The sequence below is a fragment of the Pipistrellus hanaki genome (assembly GCF_964339955.1).
Source record: "Pipistrellus hanaki genome assembly, chromosome: 14".
Lineage (NCBI taxonomy): Eukaryota > Metazoa > Chordata > Mammalia > Chiroptera > Vespertilionidae > Pipistrellus > Pipistrellus hanaki.
The window spans coordinates 3,262,826-3,285,769 of record NC_140516.1 but is presented as its reverse complement, the minus strand read 5'-3'; the positions used below and the strand labels follow the sequence as shown (position 1 = coordinate 3,285,769).

The following is a 22,944-nucleotide window of genomic DNA, read 5'->3' as shown; positions in this document are numbered from 1 at the left end:
AAGGTGATGCGAGGAATCTGACACCATGCCTGATGGATAGCACTGTGCAGTTCTGTGAGATTTGATGGTTGTGGAACCAGCTTTCCAAGGTACTCAGAAGATATTTTCATTTTAAAGCTAAGAAAAAGTCCTACTTGTAAATTCCTACAAGTTTTTAATGAGTTCTTATGTAAGGAATACCTACATAGCTCTAAGGACAAGTACCTTTGGTTAACTCTTACGCTATCCAAAAAATTGATCATTTAATCTTTCTTCTTCGGGAATGATGTTTTCTAATAATAACTTTTGCCAAGTCTTTTAGTAATAAGATTCTCAGGCTCACAAGAGAAGAAAATGTTGATCACATTCACCACCACCAGAGATACTTCCTAAAACTACAAATTTTGAATAGTAAATGAGAAGTGTCCCAAATTCCCAGGGAATTTTATCTATATTAGTTAATTCTACATATAATTGCCACAGTTTATCTTGCTGGCACTGTAATTACGATCAGAATTTTTAAAAAGTGCTAGGTAGGTATTAGAAGAAAATGTTTCCATGACAAAGAGCTTTCTGTAATTAAATGTGTCTGCTCCGAACAGGAAAAAAAACCACACACCACATTTCAGAGTAAATTATCCCATGTTTCAGAATCTGAAAACTCGGCGGGATGGAAGACAGAACTGCCATTTGATTGTGGTACCTAGATGTGGCAAACCTGAGTTGAAGAGTAGTAAAAAGGCTTAGTTGTCCAGCTACAAAACCAGAACCCATCACCCAGGAGCAGCTTCCGTTTTAAGCTCTAGCTTACCTTCAGTCACCTTCACTGAAGAAGACCTGTGCTAAGACTATACAAATCTCTGTTCTCACTACCAACACAGGAGCAGCAATGAGGGCCAGAGACTAAAAGTATTTTCCCCTGCTAAGTCCATAGAAGATATTAAGTGCTTCTCCTCTAATCCTCTGTCCCCTCACCTCAACTCCTGTGCTCCCCCGCCCCAAGAGTATGAATTTCTGGAAAAGTTTAATAACCTCCATACAGAAAAGCTCATGAAATCACCGAGAAGACAATTTAACCATAACATGGGTATCCATTATGCCAACTGGCAGAAGTAAATAAGCCTCCTCTCCAGTTTGGACTTTTTAATTCATGAATGTCAATAGTACTAACTCCCTTAAGTGTATTTATTTGTTTCTCAAGGGGTTTCTAACCAATTTTAAACTATAGCAGAGTGAGTAGTTTGAAGGGGGGAAAACCCATGGATTAATATCATATGACTTAATGCAACAAATGACACAGAGAAAGGCCACCTCAAATATACGCTGGAACCACACAGCACAAGGACAAATGTCCCAACTACAGTGTTAGGCACACCGAGAAACAACCAATGATTATGATACCCCTGAAGCATGAAGAAAATTAAACAAGAGTGCACTCCATGTTAGAAAGTCAGAACCTGGCTAAGACATTTTTGTAAAGAAGTAATCAAAGTTATGTTTTTCAAATGTTAGTATATTGTGGAGATAAAATAACTTATAAGGTGATGTGAGAGGAATAAATTTACTCATGGTCATGGAAAGATGACATTGTAATTAAAATGACAGCAATGGGATCAAGTCAGTACTAATTATTTGTTTCAATAGTTGGGAAGGTACAACATCAAGTTTGAAAACTTTGAAGGACTGTACCCACCAACACAATGAAAAAGGAAAAAAGACTACAGAGCCAAGAAAGTAATACCAGTGCCATGGAGAAATTAACTACCCCTTTTAATAAGTTTTTAAATAGTTTATTTCTATTTAAGAAACATAGATAATGACCACATTTCCTCTTTTACACTTTAGCTACCAGATCCTTAAACAAAAAAATACAAGGACTTTATGAAAAGAAGCTGTTATCTAGTCCATACTATTAATATCTGCATATATTTTATATCAGTTAACATGCCTCTTTTCTTTAAATCATATACTATATTTTCAAACTGATGGAAGTAATTCATAGATATTACTATGTGTACTGACTATATACATTTACAAATACATATACAGACACAATTACTGAATAATTAATGTTAGGTGCAGTTTCTCTGGATAAATCAATTTTTACACAAGTTGAAGGTTATTATTCTAAGACTAGAGGCCCGATGAACCAATTTGTGCAGAGGTGGGGTCCCTCAGCCTGGCTGGCAATCAGGGCGATTGGGACTGCTGGAGGTTGGCCGGCTGCCCCAACTGGGGCTGATGGGCCAGCGAGGAGGAGACAGTGGGAGGTTTGGCTGGCTCGGGGAAGGGACCATGGAAGGTTGGCTGTGAGAGCGAACTGACCACCAGGGTACAGCTCCTGGAAGGTTCAGCTCCTATAACTGGTCATTCTGTTGTTCGGTCATTTAACCTTTTATATATATAGACTAGAGGCCTGGTGCATGAATTTGTGCAAGGGTAAGGTCCATCTGGGTGGCCTGTAGGGATCAGGCTGAAACCCGCAGTCCAATGCCGCCTACAGCTCCCACCTGATGCTCCCTTTCAGTCCCAACTGGGAGAGGCTTGTGCTGCCACAGCAGTGCTCACCAGCCATGAGCCCTGCATCTGTCGCCCTCCCAAGGCGAGTGGCCTGCGGGATCAGGTTGAAACCAGCTCTCCAACATCCCCCAAGGGGTCCTGGATTGTGAGAAGGCACAGGCCAGGCTGAGGGACCCCACCAGTGCATGATCAGGCTGGAGAGGGATCGAGGGAGAGCTTCAGGGTGTATCCGGCTCATCTCACTCAGTCCTGATAGGCTGGACCCCAGCAGCAAGCTAACCTACCAAAGCATCTGCCCCTTGGTGGTCAGTGCATGTCATAGCAAGTGGTTGAGCACTTTAGTGTATCATTAGCATATTATGCTTTGATTGGTTGTTCAGTTGTTCTGCCATTCGACCTATTTGCATATTCCCCTTTTATTATATAAGGGTATATGTTAAAGAGTTAAAATGACTGATTGCTCTAGTTTGCCAAAACACTTCTTTATATCAAAGGTCTTTTAAAAAGCAATTATCATAGACAATCACTATTTGGAGTTTTCTGCCTTTAGGATATGAAGTATTCAACCAGTTAAAATCATTATTAAAAACGGTTCTGACACTACAGGAAATTACGGTTTTTCTCTTGGTCAAAAGAACAAAGCAACCCTTGATATCCCAAAGAGACCAGATTCCCTCTACGGAAGCACAGACACATCATCCCAGGAGATGCCGTGGGCTAGAGAAAAAGGAGCTTTGAAGCAGGTCTGAGCAAGCCCTACATTCTGCCCTCCACTTACTAGTTGTTTAATCATGCAATACTTACTCAACACATTTGATCCTTCAGTTTCTTCATCTATAAAATGGAGAACTTTGTATTTGTCTTCTAAGATCTTGTGGGAATGAACAACTATATTAAGTGAGAAACTGGCACAAAATGAGCCTTCAACCAATCTCAGTCCCCCTTCCCTTCTACATACGAAGTCAAAACAACTAACGATGAGCACAAAATATTTCTAAACAACAGTTTTTAAAACTTATTTTCACTAAGTATCAACAAAGACAATGTGAAAAAGAGGTAAGATTCTCCTGAACACATGACTGATTACAACATGACCTCCATAAGCCAGTTCAGTTTACCCATCACTCAAGGAAAAATATTATTGCAGTATGTCCTGTTTATTCATCTGGTATCTCCTCCCCCTTCCTAATACAGTGCCAAACACATGAACACTCAATAAATATTACTCAATAAATACTACCGAGATGAAGCAAACAGCCCTCGAGTGTCATAAAAACTCCCAAAGTGCTACCATATTTTGCAAAATTACTCAAAATGACTATGAGTCGGGAAGAAAAAAATGATTTACTAACTATATGCCCAGTTTGAGGGGATCTATATACAGATTACTCTTGAAAGTAAAAAAAACACAATATTCTCAGCATTGTAAAACAATGTCTTTGCTTTTATATGAAGAATACTTTAGCTGATTTTAATTTGTAAATAATCACAAAATGCAGGGACACCTGCCCTCACGTGTATGGAACTGAGGAGCTGGTTCAGGGAGAGCTAGCTCATCCAGCCACCTGAGAAGCACACAGTATTCAGAAAGCAGAAACCCAGGCAGAGCAGGCAAACAGCAACGTGGGCTGTCAAAGTGGTGCACTTGAGCCATCTAGTGGATACGAGAAAAAACTTTAATTCTGTAAGGAAAATGTCATATTGTCTCCTCTATGAAAACAAGTAAGGTGTGTGTTTTGGGAATTGTAAATTGCAACCTATAAAAGACAGAGAATTAAGAAGTGGGTATTGGGGAAAGATGAAGGATAGATGGTGACAAATTTGGATGGAATTAAGAATTTTATGGACAACAAAAGATAAACACTAAAGGCAAACTCTCCTTATATTTTTTTAACCATAAGTTTTTCACAACCATCACACTAATACTGTGCCAAACATGTAAGTTTGTAAGACATTACAGGAAATAAGATTTCATACCTACTACAAAGGTCTGAGGAAGGGCTAGCGGCAGTAAAAAAAAAAAAAAAAAAAAAAAAAAAAAAAAAGGGAGGCAGCCTCTGATAGAAAGCAGAAGAGGAGAACTGAAAATAAAGTGAATTTCTTAGGAGCAAATGAGAAAATGATGATGCCTCCTATCTGACTGAGGAGTCCCATCAGTTAGGACTGTGACAACCCGAGCTCACTTAGGATGTTGTCCCTCCCACTGCCATCTCACTGTCCAGCAGAGCAGCAGGCCCTGGGAGAAGGCAGCAGAAGGATTTAAACTCTTGAAATACTCTTATCAACAGTGTGGCTTCTGAAGGTCAGAATGTGAAATTTAAAAATTTCAGAAGCCACAAAGTACTTACACAGTGTAGTTTTGGTCAATTTCATTTAAATTTTGGAGGCATATTTTCCTCATCCATAAAATTCTGGTCTTGGAATAAATTAGTGGCAAGACCACTTCATTCTCAAATTTAATAATTTTTAAAATACAAAAAAAAAAAATTACAGGTATCACACTTTCTGATTTTAACACTTACTATAAAATTACAGTAATCAAACACTATGGTACTGGTATATAGAGCCAAGTCAGAAATAAACCAATACATCAATGATCAATTGATTTTCAACAAGAGTACCAAATAATTAAATGAGTAAAAATGGTTCCTCCAATGACTGGTGCTGTGTAAGAAGATATCCACATGGAAAAAATTTTTTTACTGAAACCTTAACTACACCATACTAAAAAATTAACTCAAAATGGGTCAAAAAACAAAAGTCAAAACACTTAAAAGAGAGGAATAAATCTTGAATCTATATTTGGCAATGTCTTTTTAGATATGCTACCAAAAGCACAAACAACAATAACAACGAAGTGGATGACTTGAACTTCACTAAAATTAAAAACTCTTTCTACATCAAAGGACATTATTAAGAAGGTAAGGACAGCCCACAGAATAGAAGAAAGTATCTGCAACTCATATATCTGACAAAGTATAGGATTCAGAATATGTAAAACTCTTACAATTCACCAACAAAAAGAACCTAACTTAAAAACGGGGAGAAATATTTCTCCTAAGATATACAAACAGCACAAGAAAAGATAATCAACATCATTAGCTATCAGGCAAGTGCAAATCAAAGCCATGATACACCACTTCAGATCCACTTGGATGACTCTATAAGAAAGACCACAAGCATTGGTGAGGATGTGGAAAAATTAGAATCCTTGCATATTGTTAAGAATGTAAAATTGTGAAACTGCTGTGAAAAACATTTGATGGGTTTGTGATTAATAAGTTAACCACAGAATTAACATATAACCCATCAATTTCAGACCTGGGCTTATACCCAAAATAGGTACTGTACATGAATGTTAATAGCAACAAAAGATGGAAATAACCCAAATGTCCAATTGTTGATAAATGAATTAAAAAAAAATGAGGTACATACATATAATGGAATAGTATTCTATATAATAAAAACATAATATGCAAATTATCCCTTTGACTGGGAGTTCTACCGCTAGCTATGATGTGTGCTGACCACCAGGGGTGGAGCGGAACATGGCGGGTGTCATCAACGAGGCACTGACGGCAGTAGAGACACTGCAGGCCCCAAAGGACCCTGACAAAAGCAGGACCGTGGCAGGAAGGTGGGTGTGAGTGGGGACCCGATCGCCAACCAGCAGCAGTGGCAGGGGGCCCCGCCCTGATTGATCACCCTGCAGGCAGGATGGTGGAGCAGGTGAGGGGGCAGTGCCTGGCCACCCCACAGGTCACCCTGAGGGACCACACCCGTGCACCAATTCATGCACCTAGCCTTTAGTTCTGACATAAAAAGCAAGTCTAACACTCAAGATTAATGGCTTAGTTCTTTTTATATTTAATGTATTACTAATGATATATTTGGATTTATGTCCACCTTTTTATTATTTGTACACATTCTGTGGACTGCTTTTGTTTGTTTTTCTTTTGGATTTCATACTTTTCCTTACATCATGGTTTACACTATTTAAGAAGTTACTCTTTCTATTTCTTTATAGTTGCTAGTCTTTATTATAACATATATGCTGTTTAATTTATACTCTGAAAAGTTATCTTTATTCTCCTCACCAAATACCTGAGAATACTAAAGCCATTCATCCCTCTTTGAGTTATGCTATTAATGTCATATACATATATTAATTCTACTTAAAAAAAAAAAAGCCCATGAGCCCTGGCTGATGTGGCTCAGTTGGTTGGGCATTGTCCAGAGTACTAAAAGGTTTCGGGTTCAATTCCAGGTCAAGGTCACATGCCTGAGTGGGGATCCTGGTAGGGGCTATGTAGGCGGCAACTAATTGATGTATCACTCACATTGATGTATCACTCACATTGATGTTTCCCTCTCTCTCTCTCTCTCTCCCTCCCCCCTTCCTCTTTAAAAGTCAATTATATATACCCCTAAGATATGATCACTGATTTATATAAATCACTGTTTAGATTTACTGATCTATTTACTATTCGATACTTTTTGTGCTTTCCACTCTTTCTTACATTTCAGGCTTTTCATCTGAGAATCCCTTTCCTTCTTCCTAGAGCACATCCTTCAAAATTTCCTTTGGTGAAGAAATTTCCTTTTCAAACACAGTTTTTTGTTTGCTTGAAGTGTCTGAATTTCCCCTTTCTTAGGTGTAGAATTTAAATTGTTTTCTTTTTACCTACCCCACTGCAACCCAGTAGTTTTATTGCTAGTTGTATCCAGTGGCCAGATAGCTTCTATTGAACAAGTACAAAAAAAAAAAAATTTTACAAAGTATCATACATTAAAAATATATTAGCTTGTAAAAACATGTAATAAAAAATTTCAAAATGCAATAGGTATTTAATTTTAAGGGCTGCCTTTAACATTTATGTAAAACACTGTATAATATGAATACACAAGAATGCTTATGATCTGCCCACAATGTGTTAAGTTCCAATGTCTTCTGGGTGTGACACCATGAAAGGTGATTCTCTCCCCCCTCTAGATAATTCTATGCTGTTTCACTGTAACAAAGCTAAGTGAGGATTTCCTTTTATTTTACCAAGGTGAGTTCCTGTGATCCTCAGCTGCCTCTTGCACACCCCCTACTGGGGATGTGCCTGCAACCAAGGTACATGCCCTTGACCAGAATCGAACCCGGGACCTTTCAGTCCCCAGGCCGACGCTCTATCCATTGAGCCAAACCGGTTTCGGCTGGTATTATATTTTTAATTTCCATTTCCACATGTTCATTGCTAGAGTATAAATTAATTTTTGTAATTGGAGGCAAAGAAATGTGAAATTGGAGAAGTCTGGAGCCAGCTTGTTCCCTGCAGGCTCAAGATCAACCATCCCACACAGGAAAAAAAAATAATAATTTTTGCATGTTGGATTTGTATCAGGTGATTTTGCTAAGCTCACTTATTAGTTCCTATTTTTTGTTCGTTTGCAGATTACCTGGAATTTTCTACACATATGATCATGTCATATGCTAACAGTACAGCTTTATTTCTCCCATTCCAAACTGAATGCCTTCCCCCCAAGACTGCTGTGTTGGCTGGAATTTCTAACACTGTGAGAATAATAGTGATGAGAATGAACATCCTTGCCACCTTGCTCCCAGTCACAGGAGGAAAGTATTCATTCTTTCACCAAGTATAATGCTAACTGTATGTTTTCTGTACATGTTCCTTATCACGTTGAAGTTCTCTATTCCTAGCTTTCATAGAGATTTAGTCATAAGTACTCAATTTGGTCAAATGCTTTTTCTGCAGCAACTGACATAATGGTGATTTTTCTTCATTGTCCTGTTAATATGGGCAATAATACTGAATTATTTTCAAATGTGACTCATCCCTGGAGTAAAGTCCACTTGAAAACAGCATAATTTTTTATACGTTGTTGAGTTACAATCACTTATATTTTGTTAAGAAATTTTCTTATCTATATTTATGAATGATGCTGGACTGTAGTTTTCTTTTTCCCACTTTGTCTGGCCTTAGCAGCAGGTTTCATAACATACATTAGGAAGGGCTCCTTCATCTTGTATTTCCTGGCAGAGATTGTGTAGAAATCTTGTGGATTCTTCAAAATTTGGTAGGACGCACCAGTGAAACCATCTAGGTCAGGGGTCTTCAAACTACGGCCCGCAGGCCACATGCAGCCCCCAGGGGAGTCTGATCCTGCCTGCTAGGTTTTTTGGGCAGTGAGCGCAGCCAAGGTGTTACAGTAGGAATTAGTAGTTCATATAGTCCGGCCCTCCAGCTCTCTGAGGGACCGTGATCTGGCCCCCACTTTAAAAAGTTTGAGGACCCCTGATCTAGGTCTTTCATTTTAAAATTACAAATGCAGTTTCTTTAATGATTACAGGGCTATGCAAGTGATTTATATCAGACTGTGTGAGTTGTGGTAGCTTCTGCTTTCTAAGCAATTGGTGCATTTCATTCAGATTGCTAAACTAACTTTGTTGAGAAATTTTTATTTTTTCATTTTTTTCAAGTATGTAATTGCTTGTTCAAACATTTTTTAATTAAAATTCTTTATTGTTTAAAGTATTATTCAAGTCTTTTTCTCCCCCTACCCCCCATTGACTTTTCCCTGGCAGCTCCCACCCCCTAGCACATGCCCTCACTCCCTTACTGTGACCATTGGTTATGCTTATATGCATGCATACAAGTCCTTTAGATGATCTCTGACCCTCCCTCCCTGCCTTCTCTCTGAGGTGGGAAGGTCTGTTCAGTGCCACCTTGTTTTGGGATCTACAATAATTTTGTTCATAAATTTATGTTGATCATTATATCCCACATATGAGTGAGGTCATGTGATATTTATCTTTCTCTGACTGGCTTATTTCGCTTAGCATAATGCTCTCCAGTTCCATCCATGCTGTTGTAAATGGTAAAAGTTCCTTCTTTTTTTATAGCAGTATAGTATTCCACTGTGTAAATGTGCCACTATTTTTTAATCCACTCATCTGCTGATGGGCACGTAGACTGTTTCCAAATCTTAGCTATTGTAAATTGTGCTGATATGAACATAGGGGTGCATATTTCCTTTCTGACTGGTGTTTCTGGTTTCTTGGGATATATTCCTTTAAGTGGTATTACTGGGTCAAATGGGAATTCCATTTTTAATTTTTTGAGGAAACTCCATACTGTTTTCCACTGTGGCTGCACCAGTCTGCATTCCCACCAGCAGTGCTATGAGGGTTCTTTTTTCTCCACATCCTTGCCTGCACCTGTTGTTTATTGATTATAGCCATTCTGACATGTGAAATACTACCTCATTGTCATTTTGATTGCATCTCTTGGATAATTAGTAACTTTGAACATGTTTTCTAAGTCTCTTGGCCTTCTGTATGTCCTCTTTCAAAAAGTGTTACCTAGGTTCTTTGTCCATTTTTTGACTGCACTGTTTATCTTCCATTTGTTAAGTTGTATGCGTTCCCTATAGATTTTGGAGATTAAACCCTTATCAGATATAACATTGGCAAATATGTTCTCCCATAGAGCGGGGCTTTCTTGTTGTTTTGCTGGTGGCTTCTTTTGCTGTGCAAAGCTTTTTATTTTGATGTAGTCCCATTTGTTTATTTTCTCCTTAGTTTCCATTATCCTAGGAGCTATATTAGTTAAGATATTGCTACAACATATGTCTAATATTGAAACATTTTCTTGATGGCTATTTTAAAATCCTTGTCAGTTTATTCTAACACCTGTATTATCTTAGTTTTGGCATGCATTGTTTTTATCTAATTTGAGTTGATACATTTCTGGCTCTTGATAAAAGGTATTTTCAAATGAAACCTGGATACTTAAGGTATGAGGTTATGAGACTGGGACCTATTTAAATAATCGGTTAGAGTAGGCTTCCTCTGACACTGCTCTGGTCGGTAAGAAGGTCACAGCCTCATTAGGTTTTTACTGACCATAGGTGAGGGGGAAGGGAAAGCAGAACTCATTAAACCGAGTGAAGGTGAGAGCTCAGCATCCTCACTAACAGCATGCTGGCTGGGAGCAGTGTATCTTCACTGCTCCCCACATCACCTCCAGGGATACCTATGACACCTGAGGAGGGTGAAGTCTAGAACCTCATTTGGCTTTGCTAATCAGGATGATTATTTCTGTGTATTTTGCAACAGTGGAGTGGTTACTGTTTAAAAGCTTTCTGTCTCATTAAGCTATCTTTCCTCCTGTCGTTGGCTAGAGGACATAGACTTTTCTTGGGGCTTTTGTCTGCACCCAACATTTCTGGGTTGTCAGCTTCTCCACATCCATATATGAAGCAGTAAGAAAATCCAAGATTTCTGACATCATGTTATTTGAGTCTTTAGGTGCCTTCTCCTCTCCACTTTTTAGAGTCTTACATTTGTTTTATACATAATGTTGAGGGGGTTTTGCTGTACTTTGCAGGAAGACTAGAGAAAAGTACATCTATCCCATTTTTCTGGAAGCAGAAATCTATATCGCCATCACTTTTAAGTTTACTTTTATATTTTCTTCAGAGTTAGGCTTGGCAGGGAGGGAGAGTGTGAGTGTGAGTGCTGTGTGTGTTGGAAGTGTGGAGGGTTGTGTGTTTAAAAAAATATGATCTTGAACGCAACTAAATGTTTCTAATTCATTTCACTCACATGCCTTCCAATAACTCTCCAAATACTCAGTTGTTTTACTTCACAAAATATTTAGGATTGGCTTTCTACCAGAAACCAACAAAGAACCCAAGGCTCGTATACTGGCTAATTTACAAGCCAATCTGAGACAGCATACAGTAGTTGAGAGAGAGTTAACCATAAGGAATTAGAGGAGTTCAGCCCAGCTGGCGTTGGCTCAGTGGTTAAGCATCGACCAATTAACCAGGAGATCATGGTTCAATTCAGTCAGGGAACATGCCTGGGTTGCAGGCTCAACCCCCTAGTAGGGGGCATGTAGGGGGCAGCCAATCAATGGTTCCCTCTCATCGTTGATGTTTCTTTCTCTCTCTCTCCCTTCTCTGAAATCAATAAAAAATATATATTTAAAAAAAAAAAAAAAAAAAGAGGGGATTTAATGGAAACACTGACTCAGCCATGAACTGGAAGTTTCTGATAAGTTTATCTAGGTTTCTAATGTTATTGTCTTATTTATTCCCTGCATACTTACTCTCAGAGATAAGTATGTTAAAGTCTCCCACTATGATTTATCCATTTAAAAAGACCCTTTCTGTTCTGTTTACTGTTTTATGCCTTGAATTCTACTATATCTGATATCATTCTTACTTTTTTGTAAACATTCATGAATTTGTTTTAACTTTTCTGAATCACTATGTTTTAGATTATTTTCTCTTATAAAGTATCTACCTAGATTCTTTCTGAGGAAAAGAAGACAGAGAGGAAAAGGAGACATGCAGGATTATGTCACAACCTGGCTAGGAATTCTTTAACTTCTACAGCATTTTTAACTTCACTTGTCTCAGCAATTACTACTACAAGATTTTGGCATATTTACATACATGCTATCTTCTCATGTAGGCATTTGGAGGACAAACAAGTTTTTATTACTTTTTTTTTTAAGTTTCTCAAAGTAGTTAGCACATTGCCTTGTCTATAACAGATATTTAATAAATATATTTTGAATTTAAATTAATCATGAAGATAAATCTAACAGCTCTGTGAAGCTAGAGAATATATCAACAATGAGAACCTAGCTACCAAGCCTGTCAGTTTAGAAATGTATGCTGACAAGGGCTGCCAACAGATATTCAATCAGTTTCTGACAAGTTTATCTACACTGATGTGAAACTCACTAAATCAGGAATGAACAGTTTGGTTAAGTATATAATAAAAAACTAGTAACTAGTTTTGAAACAACAGCAGATGGTCAATTTGGCAATGATTTTAAACAGGGCGTGCCTCTTTAGGAATAAAGACAAAATCTGTAAGCTCAAAACTAGCTCACAAAATCTGTGCTCTAAAAATGTATATAGAGAAGCAAATCTGTTAGCCTACCAGGGGTCCTCAAACTTTTTAAAGTGGGGGCCAGATCACGGTCCCTCAGAGAGCTGGAGGGCCAGACTATATGAACTACTAATTCCCACTGTAACACCTTGGCTGCGCTCACTGCCCAAAAAACCTGGCGGGCCGGATCAGACTCCCCTGGGAGCTGCATGTGGCCCGCGGGCCGTAGTTTGAAGACCCCTGGAAACTTTCCAAGCTTTATCTGAATCATATTTTACTTATAATAATTTTCAAAGGTGACAAAATGTAGTTATCTCTAATTTATCTGTTGTCACTGAGGAACCCATATCATGTGAACTTGCTTTACTCTTATGTTGCTCTATTTACCATTTAATTTGCATTCCTTAAATATACCATGGCTAACTGGGAGAGAATGGGAGAACAACACAGATGTGCTATGCTCAACGGGTAACCCACTTAGTACTCAAAATACTACAAATCCACCCAGCCAATCATCCAGGTTTGTAACTGATAACTTGACCACACACATTTCCACGGGTGTTTAGGTATGGCACCGCCTTCTTTTCTCTGCCTCCTTCCCTTCTGGCTTCCTACTGCCTTTTCATGAAAACAGTAGGAAGGAAACCTCTGAAAACTGCAGCCTTTGCCTCCTCAGGCAGGTAAAACTGCCACCACCTGAAGCTTTCACTTCAGGTCAAGTTAGTCAATTATTTTGGGAACTGGACCCACCATCCATTACAAAGAAAAGAATGAGACAAAATTAATCATGGCTCTCATTCCTCATTTACTTAAAAAAATGCCCACCACTAACTCATGGCATTCTACATCTCTGACCTTGACCAAGGTCTTCACTCCTCCTCAACCTCCTAAACCTTTCTCTGGAGCTATTAGAACTGCAGCTCCAAATTTCCCCTGCAGCCTCAATCATTTTTCTCAGTATTTGCTTTGCTTATTCGTTTTGAGTTAAACCATCTTTTCACTTCACATGCTGCTCTCTCATATGGTGGCATAGGTATCTTGCTTACTCTCCAATGCTACCATCCTTCCCAAACCCATATAAGACATATACACAAAAACTTGCTCCTTTAAAGCTCATGTTATTCAGCTGTCATTGTCTATTGTGAAATTGGTTGACACTTCTATTACAGAGAAAGGGTGAATAGCTATATTAAAATATTTCTTCTAATTAATTCCCTTTCAATGTGCACGAATCTGTGCACCGGGCCACTAGTAGTATATTAGGTGCTTTCTGAGGTTTGTGAGCTATTTCCAGTATTATCAAACCTGAGGGGAGAGGTTGTGGGGAATAGCCATTTGGCCAGAAGTACTAGTGGCCCAGACTTGCAACTGGCATCAGAAGTGGGGGTAATCTTGTGGGACTGAGATCTAACCTCTGGAGTATACACAAAATTAAATTGTAGGATACCCAGGTAGTATCCAGAGCTGGAGAACTGGTTGTTATGAGGGGGGGAAAACCCCACATATTTGGTGTTAGAAATGTTGTAAAGATAAAAACAGCTAGAGCAAAGCTTTGGCAGGATGATTAAGGATCTTGAGATTATCCAGGTGGGTCCTAAATGCTATCACTAATGTCCTTATCAGGCAGAGGGCGATTAAACACAGAAAAGAGAAGGCAATGTGACCACACAGACAGGACTGGATGGAGTGGTGTGGCCATAGATCAAGGAATGTTGACAACCACCGCAAGCTGAAAGAGGCATGGGAAGAGCACGGCACTGCCGCACCTGGATTTCAACCCCCAGTACTGCTGCTTTCAGACTTCTGACTTCTCCATTTCTGTGGGGTCAAGCCACTACATTTGTGGTAATTTGTTAAAGCAATTATAGGAAGCTAATTCTCTGTAGCTTCTTTAATAATAAATTGAATCGGTTTGTTCAAACCAGTTCTTCTTTGGCTTCTTTAAAGATTCCTCATCCTTTCTACTTGGACACTAAAAAGGGGAACATCTTTTTCTATGTTCTTTTGCTCTGGCTAATTTCATCCACAGCAATTACCACCTCAACAAAAATCAAAATGAGTATTTTCAACTCTGATCTCTCCTACATCATATGTATATTCCAAAGGCACCTCCAATTCAATATCTGCAAAATACGTACCTGGTTGCCTTCCAGAGTTCCTTCTCTCAGCAAATGGCACGCTCTCCAACACTAGCCTTCTCTCAGGTCCTTGGAACATGCAAGACCCTCTCCTGATAGCTACTGCATATGCTTCTCTCAGCTCTGCACATGTTCTACTCATCCTACTTCTTCTCCTTATTCCTAAGCTCCTGTTCATCCTTCAAATCTCAAGTTTCAGCTTAGCTGACAACTCCCAAGGGGAACTCTGCCGGACTCTACAGTCTAAACTTCTTGACCTTATACATTTTCATGACTCCATGCTCTTTTCCACTGTATTTATCAGATTCTAATTGTTGACTTATTTTTATAATTAATGCTCTTCTCTACTAGACTAGAAACTCTCCTAGCAGGCAGGAAATGCTTGTTTTATTCATTCTGTATCCTGAAAGCCTAAGCCTCGTGCCTGACCTACAGGAGGCACCAAATAATATATGCCACTTGAACAAATAAAAAATGAAATCTATAACTTCAAGAATGAATGTCCTGGAAGGACACTTCCTTTATTTATTACATTTAATTACCAAAGCTATTAGTATGTCTTAACCCAGATCCACAACAGTTAGCAAATATTTGTTAATTTCATTGTCCATATTATACATTATATTCTAAATAGGATTCAGTGTTTCTAAAACAATAGTTCTTAAAGCAACTCTAAAAATAAAAACAGATAAAGCTGACTTCTGTTCTGTATGGTGGATAAGTGGGATTAGATTTATCCTATTTCAGTGATTAGAAAGAGCAGAAAATAAGATACTGTTATCAGACACTGGACAACCGAGATTAGGTCTCAACTCCTAAAAAAGGGAGAGAAATTAGATAAGCCCTATTACTGTCTGGCCATTCTGACTGGGGCCCTTTCCAGACCACTGTTCAGAAAGAGCTCCACTGCACAGAGCATAAGCACTTCACTGAGTTAAGGAAGAGCCAGATGAGGAAGATGAAGGCGACTGGAATTCTGAGGGCAGAGTTGGGAAAAGAAAGATCCTGGGAGAAAGAGCTTCAGACAGGAGCATGGGGTCCTCTTACGGCTGTGATGAAAACTAACTTCCATATATATATGCACGAGGCACAACTCCACAAGGCTGAAGCAAAGGACAACTGCAAGGAGGTATGAGATGCACAATTCCCAGAATTCATCCAGATACAGGGTAAAAATGACCAGACTTCTCTGAAACTGTGCACGTCAGAGACAAGGAAATGACAACTCTGAAATACTAAAGACAAAAAGTCAGTTCAGAAAGGCATATCATTCACCTTTCCAATGCACTCTCCAATGTAGTTTTCCAGAGGCTCAGACACCTGTGGTATCACAACAGGTTATATTATTTTCTCTTTTTGAAAATAGTTGTTTTCCATTAAAAAGTTATTTATGTACTTGTAATTGATTTTTTATTTTGTAAATAAGCTGATACCTTTCAAAGTGTTTAATTTTAATTTCTAAGCAGGTAAATTTTGATAACTATAATAACCCAGAAAGATAAAATCTGTTTGCAACCTTCAGTCTATTTCAAGAATGTAGACACCAGGAATGGAGAAGTGCAGCTTGGCCAGCAGTGGGCCATCCAATTAGTGTTCCTTGTGAGGCCAGAGCCTTGGGGACATTTTCTTTACAACTCAATTTCTCATTACCCTAATCAACATGCAGCTTTCTCACTGTGTCAGTCTGGGTAGCATATACGTTTAAAAAGAAACTGTCCATTTCATCTAAGTTGTTCAACTATTATGTATACTTGTTTATGATAATCCCTTAGGCTGCAGAGTCTGTTGTGATGTTCCTCTTCACTTGAGATACAGATAATTTGTAGCTTCTCTCTTTTTGAACTGTTCAGTCTGGCTAAAGATAACGACTTTTTCCCAAAATCATTAATGGTATACATTTTGATTCTTGAATACTTGACACAGATGGGGTTTTGGTAATGGCGCAGTGAGTGCTCATGATACACTAGAGCAACAGTGGTTTAATGTACTATAACATTATGATGATCTGCAGACCTCACTGAACCAGCCTTTTCAAAAGATCAATGCATGGGCTGCAGCCCAGGAGAGGGACAAGCCGACCGGCCCATGGTCCCGGGCACCAGCGGCTGAGGCTGCAGCCCGGGAGATGGACAAGCTGCCTGGCCTGTGGTCCCAAGTGCCAGCGGCTGCACCTGTGGCCCGGAAGAGGGACAAGCTGCCTGCCCCATGGTCCCAGGTGCCTGCGGCTGTGGCTCAGGTGAAGTCACCTGCCCACAGTCCCCTGTGGCTGCAGTCAGCCTGGGCGAAGCCAGACTGGGTACTGGGTGCCTGTGGCCGGCCAGAGGGAGAGAGTATAGTGAGTGTATACTTCTAGTTGTCTTCTTTACAATATCTAGGATTCTTACTCATCCAGAGGGAGAGAAGCCCAGGTCCTGGATGCCTGTGACTGGCCAGAGGAGGGAATCCTGGGTCCTGGGTGCGGGGCAAGGCAGAGGTGGTTAGGGGCAATCAGGCAGGCAGGCAGGCAGGTGAGCAGTTAGGAGCTAACAGTCCGAGACTGTGAAAGGCAGTTGGGCATTTCCTGAGGAGTCCCAGATTAGAGAGGGTGCAGGGCGAGCTGAGAGTGTCTCCCCCCCCCCCAACCCTCCCCCCCCCCCCCCCCCCCGCACACAAATTTCATGCACCGGGCCTCTAGTCTATTATAAACATAGATGCAAAAATCTTCAAAAAATATTAGCAGTCAAATACAACAATGTGTAAAAGTAATTCTATACCACAACCAAGAGGGATATATATCAGGTATGCAATGCTGGTTCTAAAGTCTATTAATGTAACAAGCATTACATTGTGATATCAATTGAAGAAGAAAAAGCATTTGACAAAATCTAAAAGCCATTCATTATAAAAACTCTTATTAGAAGGGAACTTCCTCAATTTGATAAAGAACAACTACCAAAACAAAATGGCAACCCCAAACTGTACACTTAACATTATCCTAATGGTAAGAAAGTTCATACTTTCCTTCTAAGTTCAGGAACAAGACAAGAATTTAAACAATAATCCTCTCACCACTCCTATATCATAATGGAAGTGACAAGAAAAAATAAAAGGTATACAGATTGTGAAAGAAGAAACAAAACCTTTTTCATTTGCAAATGTTTTTTGTCTTCACCTGAGGTTATGCTTTTTATTGATTTTAGAGAGAGGGAGAACAGGAGAGCGGGAGAGAGATTGGTTACCTCTCATATGTGCCTGGACTGGGGATCAAGCCTGCAACCTTTTGGTACAGGGGAAGATGCTTGGCCAGAGCTCTGTGGAACAAATTTCAAACAATTATTCAACACTAGAGGCCCAGTGCACAGATTCATGAACAGGTGGGGTCCCGTGGCATGGCCTGCAGGGATTGGACCAAAACCGGCAGTCCAACGCTGCCTGCCATTCCTGCCTGCCAGAGAGTTCCTGCTCATCCCGGCCCTGCTGCACCTGCCTCGGGATTGTGCCCAGTCAGTCCTGATCGTTAGAGGCTCGTGCTGCCACAGTGGCGCTCACCAGCCGTGAGCTCTGCGTCTGGCACCCATAACAAAGGGAGGGGGGGACCACTGATGTTTGTGGTGGTTGTTGGGAGCCACCTGGCAGCTGCTTTTATATCATTTCTTCCTTGCAGAGCGTCTAGGGAGGGGGAGTGGTTACAGTGCCCAAGGATGACTTCCAGGAGGCCAGTGGTACTGTCAGGATCATGCCAGCAATGCCAGTCGGTCAATGCCTGGCCTGTTCTCCGAAGATTGGACTAGTAGGACTGAGGGAGTGAGTGGCTACTGCTGGGCTGGTGGTCCAACAGGATGAGCTGGTCAGCTGAGCAGCATTCCCTCTGTGGGAACGCACTGACCACCAGGGGGCAGCTCCTGAGTTGAGCATCTGCCCCCTGGTGGTCAGTGCATGTCATTAGGTTGTTTAAGCTTTTATATATATAGATAACTGAGTGTATATTTCTCGTTGTCTCCTTTACAAGATCTAGGATCCTGCAGCCTTATAAATATATCAGCCCCTTTTATGTGTGACTGACCTTCCTCACTTCTGATAGACTTGAGAATGTTACTTTATTTCTGTCTCTCCCAAACTGCAAAAATATTTCTTACTCTGCCATTTGTTTCTTCATTTCAATTCCTAATCCTATAATATTTTCCCTTCTCTAATAATTGCTATAATGTATATTAAATAAATATATAATGCTATATAAAGATAGTGGCACCAAAATTTCACCCTGAAAATAAACAGAAACCACATACATGAGAATTTCAAATAGGGAATCTAATGAGATATGCCTTCATTAAGCTAACAAATTCCTTCCCCTTATAAAGGTGAATTAGGTAATTAGGAGCAACTCTCTGAGAGCAATGAGAAAGACATACATCCCTTCACCCAGGCAAATTAGAAACAAACAAAACATTTCTTTGAAGGCAACAGAGTGCTAACAAGGCAATAAGAAAAAATGGAGGCTAATATCTTGGGAGAGCAAGAAAATCCTTCAAGGTTAGGGAGGCATCTGGGACCTTTTTTTCCAGGGGGCATTTGTCAGATTCATAAAAGTGGCTAAGAAGTTGAGTTGAACTTTTCACAGATCTATAAGGCTAGGGTGGTTGGGATGAGGCGATTGGGTTTTAAATACCGAGAGTAAGGCCCCAAAAAAGTATGGTAATAGGGAAATGGGTGGGTTGCTGATAACACCGTGGTTTTATGTTGGCACTCCAAAGAGTTATATCCCCAAGGGTAAATAAAACATAAAAAAGGCCAGTCTTTGCAGACCCTGGACCCAGCTTTGAAACATCTTTGTCTCTGACTAGATTAAGATAATCCGAGATTGCAAGTGTCACTAGCTAGCCTCCTTCCAACAGTAAACAAAATTCCTTTTTAGAAGGAGTTGATATTCTTAAACCTTAAGTTACCTCTATAATTTTTCATAATAAATACCTTAATAAAAATATACAGTATACAAGACCAATACAACATAATAAAAAAAAATAAAGTGACACAAAAACCTGTAGGAAAACACAGAGGATCAAGAGAATGAGATTCAATACAAAAATGTTTAATATATTTTTAAAAAATGTTTGAGAGTCATTAAAGACTGTCCCAGTACAAAGCTCTGCTAATTTCAAAATTTCAAATCATACTTAATTTCCTAATTCTTAATCTTTGATTGGTTCTTTAGGAATTTCTAAAGTTGTTCTAAACCCTCCTTACTCCCCTTAGGTATATACACTTCCAAAAATAACACTTCACCTACTAAACTAAGAAAAATCCAATCTGCAAGGAATTCAGTACACCCACAAGCAGGTTCTCTAATCTGCCTATCAGTATTATTTCCCAAGAGGGAACACACATCATTAAATCACCACAGGACAGTGAACCATGTTGCAGGGAGTCACCTTAACTCAAATCAGAAGTCTTCAAGCATTTTACATCACAACCCATTATATACAAACCTTTGTTTGTACTCTACTACATAAGTACACAATTTAAATGAAACACAATTTTTAAAAATCAATTCTTTGCTTCAGTAATCAAGACAGGATGAGTGACAGCTAAATAAGAATTTGTTCAAGATGGAACCAAAATGGTGGCATAGGTAAACACTGGTACTCAATACCTCTCACAACCACATCAAAATTATAACTAAAATACAGAACAACCATCATTCGGAACAGCCTGAAATCTGGCTGAATGGAAGTCCTACAACCAAACAAGTAAAGAAGAAAGCACACTGAGACTGATAGGAGGAGCAGAGGCAGGAATGGGCTGGTCCGACACCCACATATGGCTTTTTTTTTTTTTTTTTTTTAATTGGGAGGACATCTCCACTGCAGAGGCCCTTCTTGAGAAGCAAGAGATCCCAGCCCCAGACTCCCAGTCCAGGGCTTCCTGAGCTATTGTAAAAAGAGAAGTCCCCATAACTTCAGGCTATAAAAAAGCAGGGACTGTGGCTTAGTGACATGGTGGCTACTAAAAGACCCAGGAGTTCCTTTTAAAGAGGCTAGCATATGAACTTACATGGTCCCAGCTCCCTCTGAGCTCCAGTGCTGGGGCAGTGGCTTGGGAGGAGGGCATTCAGGGACACACAAGGAGGAACTAGACCACATGTGTCAAACACAAGGCCCGCGGGCCAAATCCAGCCCGCCAGGCCTTGCAATGTGGCCCGCACCGCGCTGTCATCACTGCACTCTGCTGTCAGTTTATGACATTGTCAGTTTATGACTGTTCAGTAAACCATTCAGCCCGCGATTTAGGCTGGATTTTAGATTTTGGCCCCTTCTCTGATTGAGTTCGACACCCCTAAACTAGACTGTCTGGCATCAGCGCAGGAACTCAGGAAGAGGCTTTCTCCCAGACTGGGGTGCTTACAAGGGTCATTGTTTCTGTGCTGGAACCTCCCCCATCGCAGAGCCATATCTGAGTTTCCATCAGTGTGGCCCACACTGTCTACCTTAGTGATTCCCTGAGACCATGCCCCATCCAATCACAGCCTCACCCAAGTTGTTTGCAGTGCCATGTCCTGGCTTAGGTTTCAGACTTTGCTATAATTTCTCAAACAAGCAGCAGCTGGCATCAGCAAAAGGCCCAAGACCTGGCCTAGCACCAGCCTGCCTTCCTTCAAAGCTGGGCCTCACCCAGGCACTTCCAAGCCCAATACAAGAAGCAGCCATCTACAGATCTTTCTGTAACTCCTGTCCGTGTCCCCAGGCCATGCCTGACTTTGCATCTCCCAGGAGACCCCAGCTTCAGACCATATCAGATTACAAAGCTACTGGTAAAAATTCACAAGCAACACACTCAAGGGGCATATTCAATGAGCAGCAAAGCCCCACTGAAACAATTCCTGCTCCATAGGGTGTCTCCTGCACAGATTTTCCATTACAGTCACAACTTGTCCTCACAGCCACTTGGCTTGGAGGTCAATTCTTACCAGTGATACCAACAGCAATCAAGACTCAACGACAAGACTGTGCACAGAGCCCACACAGGGGTGCACTTAGATTGCCCAGCTCAAGTGACTGAGGAGGCTGAACCACTGACCTCTAAGGACACCTACTACACAAGGCCACTCTACTAAATTCAGATACATAGCAACTCTACCTAATACATAGAAACAAGCACAGGGAAGCTGCCAAAATGAGGGGACAAAGGACATGTCACAAATGAAAGAAATAGAAGAAAGCAAACTACTAGATAAAGAGTTCAGAACAACAGTTACTTAAGGATCTTAATGAGAGCTTCAAGGGATTTAGTGGGACTTTCAAGATTCTTAGAATTTCAAAGACATGAAAAAGGACCAGTCAGAAATTAAACATACACTAACTGAAATAAATAATAAATTACAAGGATCTGACAACAGAGTATAGGATTCCAATAATCAAATCAATGATTTGGAATATGAAGAAGCAAAAACACCCAATCAGAAGAGCAAAAAAAACTAAAAAGAATAAAACAATATGAAGATAGTGTACAGAGCCTCTGGGACAACAAGCATAACAACACTCACATGATGGAGATGCCAGAGGAGAAGAGAAAGAGCAAGATATTGAAAATCTATTTGAAAAAATGGCAGAAAACTTCCCCTACCTGGTGAAAGAAATACAATAGATTTACAAATCCAGGAAGCACAGAGAGTTTCAAACTAGAGAAACCCAAAGAGGCCCACATCATAATTAAAATGCCAAGAGTTAAAGACAAAGAGAGTAACCTAAAAGCAGCAAGAGAAAAACTGTTATCCATAGGACGACTATCAGCTGATTCCACAATAGAAACTTTGCAGGCCAAAAGCGAGTGGCAAGAAATATTCAAAGTGATGAATAGCAAGGACCTACAACCAAAATTACTCTACCCAGCAAGCTATCATTTAGGATTGAAGGTCAGACAAAGAGCTTTACAGATAAGAAAAAGCTAAAGGAGTTCATGATCATCAAACCAGTATTATATGAAATGCTGAAGGGTAATCTTTAAAAAGAGAAGAAGAGAAAAAGAAGGAGGAGGAGGAGGAAGAGGAGAAGGAGGAGGAGGAGGAGGAAAACAAGGAAGAAGGAAAAAATTAACATTAAAATGGCAACAAATACTTATCTATCAACAATTGAATCTATAAATCAAAATAAACCAACAAGAAATCCAATGAACAAAATAAATTGGTGAATAAAATAGAATCAGAGGTATGGAAACATGGGAAGAGACCTACCAATCTCAGAGCGGAAGGCAGAAAGGGGAGCGGGAAGAAATTAACCAAAGATCTTTTATACATATATGCATTACCTATGGATATAGACAATAGAGTGGTGAAGGTCTGGAGCAGGACAGAAACTGGGTATAAGGGGGCAATGGGAAGAAAAAGGGGGGGACATCTGCAGTACTCTCAACAATAAAGAT

At 40.0% G+C, this 22,944-nt stretch overlaps 1 protein-coding gene across 6 annotated transcripts in view; it reads right to left on the bottom strand.

Annotated features, from left to right (window-relative positions):
- The window catches only part of MAPK8 (mitogen-activated protein kinase 8), a 98,049-nt gene that overhangs the window by 53,824 nt on the left and 21,281 nt on the right, over nt 1-22,944 (bottom strand). The window contains exon 2 of one of the 6 annotated variants that reach the window (XM_084904180.1): nt 17,772-17,843. The exons of the other annotated variants lie outside the window; for them this stretch is intronic. The gene's annotated coding sequence lies outside the window, so the exon portion shown is untranslated. The remainder of the gene's footprint in view (nt 1-17,771; nt 17,844-22,944) is intronic. 6 annotated transcript variants of the gene reach the window in all.